Genomic DNA, 5,710 nt, shown 5'->3' with positions numbered 1-5,710 from the left:
CACATGCCCACAAGCAGAGATCAGCAAGGTGACCCCTCACACTTAGGAAACAAGTGCCAGTTAGGCAATAATGGGTCTGGAGTGGATTTTTCACCAAGAACCCTATCTCATTCAGACCTTGATTGATGTTTTTTCTTCCTTACTGGCTCACAGTCTTCTGGTGGATTGGGATGGGAAGAGAGGGGATGCGGGAGATTTTGTTTCAGACTCCACCCTGCTGCACACTTCCACTGCTTTTGCTTTCTCCGCTTCTCCCACATCAAGAGCTTAGCCAAGAACGGGCACAGTGCAGGGACCACACTGATGTGCACATTGCTAGTGTCTCCCCTGGCATGTGCTAGGTGGCACTCACATGGCTGTAAGAGACAGGCAGGTGGTGGTCTTCTAGGGGAAAGGGACTTGTGCTGAATTTCTGCTTTCTCAGGTGAGAAGTCGGCTGCCCCCTGCACACATAGGCCATCCCACCTGATTTATATCAGTCAGGATTGTGTTGCTATGTGGAGAGGAAAACTAGCTGCTATGGCAGCAAGTCCAGAGTGACATCATTCATGGCTCTGGCAGCTTCTTTCCCTGCTATCCTTAATCAGGGGCTTCTTGTCCTCATGGTGGCAAAATGATTGCTTCACCTCCGGAAACTGCTCAGTCCGGCGTCAGAGTCTGATGAAACAAAGTAGGTGAAGGAGCAGGAGAAGGAGGGTTCAAAGGGCAAAGGACACATAACACTGTGTCATTTTTGGACATCTCACTCCTACTTTCTTGGCTAGAGGAAATGATAGGAACACCCACAGTTGTGTAAAAGTCTGAAGAAGTTAGCGCACTGCTGTTCAGTTTGATGAGAGGGAGAAAGAAGAGAAAGATCTGGCTAGGGAACCAATGACACCTGGCTCTCAGCCTTAGAACTCTACATATGGTTACAAAATCTTGCTGTTCGTGTCCTAACATCATGGGCAGAGTTACATTTTTGGGGTCCCAGGAAGGCTTCTTTTGTGATGTCCGAGTGGTGAGGTTCCCCTCTCATCTCTCCTCTGCTTCATCCTTCATCCCTGGGGACAGAAAGCAATGCTAACACACTCCACAGCTGCAGGTCAAGCTCAGGGGCCATTCCCTGAAGGCCCAGTTTTGAAACCACACTGAGGACTCTTGGTTAAGCTGCCAGGCAGGAATACAGCGAGCTGGCTCGGGGCAAGAACATGCAGGCATTTTTGAGTTTACAACAAGTCGCCAAATTTCTCCAGTGATGAATGAATTATCGTGCAAGACACTGGAGTTGATAATTGGGCTATAAGGACCAAGCTATTGCTATTCAGTGAGGACAGCAGACATAGGCCCTTAAACATGGCATAGGTCAGCTGTGTCTGTATGGCAGAGGAGCTACTGATGACCACAAAGGATGGCTTGAGTGCTGGCCTGGGGGTTCTATCTTCCATAGGGCAGGAAAGCACTGAGGCATACCTGCATGGCACGCTTGTCTTCTGGGAGGAGGATTCAGCAAGCCTCAGTAAGTAGAAGAAGCATCCATGTGGATTTAGCTACTGTTAGCTGACCAATTTATTTTTTTAAAAGATTTATTTTATTTTTTAAAATTTTTATTGGAAAGTCAGATATACAGAGAGAAGGAGAGACAGCGAGGAAGATCTTCCATTTGTTGATTCACTCCCCAAGCAGCCACAATGCTTGGAGCTGAGCCAATCTGAAGCCAGGAACCAGGAGCTCTTCCGGGTCTCCCACGTGGGGCAGGGTCCCAAGGCTTTGGGCCGTTCTCTACTGCTTTCACAGGCCACAAGCAGGAAGCTGGATGGGAAGCATGGCTGCTGGGATTAGAACAGGCACCCATATGGGATCCCAACACATGCAAGGTGAGGACTTTAGCAGCTAGGCTACCGCGCTGGCCCTCGCTGACCAATTTTATCCCAAAAACGAGTTAGTAGCAGACTCTTAGAAGCTCAGGAATCTTTACTCACTGGCCAGCAGACTGTCTAGTACCACCACAAGTGGAAGAGGAGAGCAGCTCAGAAGGGCTGCTGCTACTGACTTAAATTCACATTGGCAGGAAAAACTATCCAATCAACTAAGCTAGTCACAGAGGGAACTTTCAGGAATTCTTCTCAAGATTGGGCACTGGTTCTTCCCAGGGGTGTAAGAGATTTGTTTTCTCCTGGGCTGTCAGGGGAAACTATAGCTGAATGCTAATCGGAGGATGAGAGAAAGGCCGACTACCTGCAACCCAAACTGCAAGGCACCATTAAGAGAAACATTAGCATCATTAATTATGTTAGGCTACTCAAAGGGCAAGTGTTTATACAAACTAGGAGCTATATCCTGTTTCGTGGCAAGGAGCTGAAGCAAGCAAGCAAGCCTGCCTGGTTTATAGAAGCCAGTTTTGCAGTTAGCCACATTTTTGAGTTGACAATAGGTATCTTTCTAATATCCTGGTTCTGCATATGTGTCTTTAACTGAACACTTATTTTCTGCTCACCCTGAGATTCATACGGATTTAGAGGGCCTGACAAAACCGTCGTCATTTTGAATGGTTTTCACATGAGAAAAGAAGAAAAGGCCTGTGCAGGAGGGGTAAGAGATGCAGGACAGTGGAGTGGTTTGGAAATGAACAGACCTCTTTAGCCCAGGAGTTGGGAAATTGCTCAGTCCAGGGTCGGAGCCTCAAATCCAGGCACAGCAAAGCAAGCAAAGCAAGCGTGTGGCTGATGGAAGGCCGCACAGCAGCTGCAAGTGGCAAGCTTCTCTGCCCTGCATGCTGGCCACGCCTCAAGACGAGGCCCAGCTCACAGCCATTGGCTAGGTGGAGCAGAGTCTCCCCTGGAGGCTCCTGGCATCTCCCTTCCAGGCCCTCTGCATCCTGATGGGGCTATTTTGTGCCTGGGGAACTGACGTGTGTAAGTGCTATTTTTTGCCACACTACCAGGCACCTGGGGACAAGTGCTAGCCAAAGGAAGCTTTAGTGTACAGTTGCAAGTGACTTAGCACAAGCACAAGCTTTGAAGCATCCGGACAGCTAAGCTGTCCTCCCACGCCCTGTCTTTCTGTGGGTTCCAGTTGACCCTGCCCTCTCTCACCTTGCTTCCATGCATGGCTATGCAGCTTTGCTCTGGCACTCTATCTTCTCTGGGTTTCTACTTGTGGGTCAGGATGTGAGTCCGTTTCTCAGCTTCACAATAGCACCAAGCGCCTCGAGGGGTTCCCCGGAGCAGCCTAAGCTGCCTCTTCCAGACTGTTTCTTACACCAGTTGATATTCGCTAGTGGTGCCTGGCCTGCTGCCTGCTTCATTCTCCAGCCACTCTCTGCCACCGCCACAAAGTCTTTGCACAGACTGTTTCTGTTCCATTATCAGAATTGTTTCCTACCCTTGCCTGACACCTCCAATTCTTGCTTTACCCCCCTTCCTTTAGACTCGCTGACCCTTTAGCTTGCTTCTGAAATACTGCATTCTCAGGGCTCCAACCTCTAGAACATGCCCATGACGTGTTTACTCATGGAATAATTTGATAAATGTCTACCTTGCCATTGTTGTAAGGGACGGTGTCTCCTTTCCTCACTATTGAAACCAAACAAGCCCCCCCCCCTTGATGTTTAAGCAGGACCCAACCTCTTGTCTGCCCCGCTTAACCCGAAGTATCTTTGCCTGTCCTCCATCAAAAGGGAGTGAGTCTCTAACTGACTTAGGGAGTGAGCCAACTCGCCTTACCAGACCCCAGGAGTCCTTTGCTTCTCCAGTAGATAAGAACCTTAATGATTAGTGTTGTTCTGGGTGATTAGGGAAGGGAGATTCTAGCTCAAGGCAGAATATAACTACCACTTTCACATAACCCCCAGGCCAACTAGAGCCCACCTGGCCATCATAAATTCCCTAAAGAACCAGGCATCACCGACCAGTCCAAGAAAAGTCGCCAGCTCCACTGACCAACCAGGAACATGGCCACGAGGTGATCACACATTTCTCAGCCCTAATTTCAATCTGCAAGAACCTTTAACGCCAGTTCCCCTGAGAGCCCTGGAATTAAGCAATAGCTGTCTGGCTCCTTGCTCTGCACTCTGCAATAAACAACTGCTTTCATCTACCACACTGATGGCAGTGATTGGCTTTTTGCTCAGTGAGTGAGTGGACCCAGTTTGGGGATTCAACAGCAACACCTACAACTAAATCAGGGTGTTGTTCTGTAGCATTATATCCCCAAAGCTTGGTACAGAATTCAGCCAAAACGAGCTCTTCTCATCCATAAATGTGTTGATAAAGGGGGCAACTGAGTGCATTTTTCCTTGGTGGGAGGTATGGTTCTTCTCCCCCCAGACGAGAGATCTGATCTTCTCCAGGATAAACTCCTTATGTTGTATTATTACACCTGTCATACCTCAAATGCTTCCAGCAAGGCATCTAGGGAACATAAAAAAGCCTCAGCCATTCCTTGGACATAGCTAACTCCTGTTATTCCTGTGCAACCTCGGCTGGGTCATAGGGCTTGGCAGGGCTCTGCAGGAGCAATATAGCCAAACACTTGGGAGCTCTCTGGCAGGAAAAGAGGCTGAAGCAACAGGTGGTTGGGCTTTGGGATTCTTTCACCCACTGGCCTTTTCTTCCCTCACAAGGGCCTACAAAGCCTAGCTTAGCTGTGTCCTTGCCTGACTGATACTTTCAAAAGCAACGCAGACAAGTGGCAAGGGGTGGGACTTGAGGTTTATCTGGGGGCATGAATCTCCTTGACTGAGGACAGAGACTCCAAAGAAATGTGGTTTCATCTCTGCCCCCTGGAGCTAACATAAGGGAAAAGGAGAATTAGCTCCTGGGTTCATGGAAGGTTATATGATCTGCTTAAGGTCATATAGATTCCAAGACTTGAACCAGGCTTTGGCAAAAGAACCTTAGCTTTCACAGGAACCAGAGGACCTGGAGACTAGGTCAGAGGGGCAGCCATCTAGCCCAAAACCTGTGCTAGTGGATCAGGCTCTCTTGCCAAGGGTTTATTTCTCAGAAGGCATCAAAGTTTTCCTGAATTCATGGTTATTCCTGCTTTGGGATTTTTAAAAATATTCATTTTTTTTCTTGAAAAGTCAAATTTACAGAGATAAGGAGATAACACAGAGAAAGATTTTCCATTCACTGGTTCACTCCCTAAATTGCCCCAAGCAGCCAGCCAGAGCTGAGATCATCTGAAGCCAGAAGCCAGGAGCTCTTCCGGTTCTCCTATGCGGATGCAGGATCTCAAGGCTTTGGGCCATCCTCTACTGCTTTCCCAGGCCACAAGCAGGGAACTGGATGGGAGGTAGAGCAGCTGGAATTAGAACCAGAGCCCATATAGGATCCCAGTAAGTGCAAGCCAAGGTCTTTAGCCATTAGGCTACTGTGCTGGGCCCAATTGTGTGTGTGTGTGTTTTTTTTTAAAAGATGTATTTCTTTTTATTTGAAAGGCAGATTTTTACATAGGGAGAAAGAGAGACACAGAGAGGTGTCTTCCATCTGCTGGTTCACTCCCCAAATGGTTGCAATGGCCAGCTCTGAGCCAATCCAAAGCCGGGAGCTAGGAGCTGGTCAAGTCTATTCATAAGTGAGAGCACAAGGTCCTGGGCTGGGGCTGTTAAGAGGCCAGGCTGGATCTCTTGCTCAGTACTTACTGTCTCAGGGGTTGGGGTTTTTTTAAGGAAGTCCCTATGGCCCCGCCTGGACTTGGAAAATCACAGCCTCTCTAAGCAGCCCCT

This window comes from Ochotona curzoniae, unplaced genomic scaffold, assembly GCF_017591425.1.
Source record: "Ochotona curzoniae isolate NIBS_2020 unplaced genomic scaffold, NIBS_Ocur_1.0 contig_2723, whole genome shotgun sequence".
Taxonomy (NCBI): domain Eukaryota; kingdom Metazoa; phylum Chordata; class Mammalia; order Lagomorpha; family Ochotonidae; genus Ochotona; species Ochotona curzoniae.
This window is presented reverse-complemented; position numbering follows the sequence as displayed.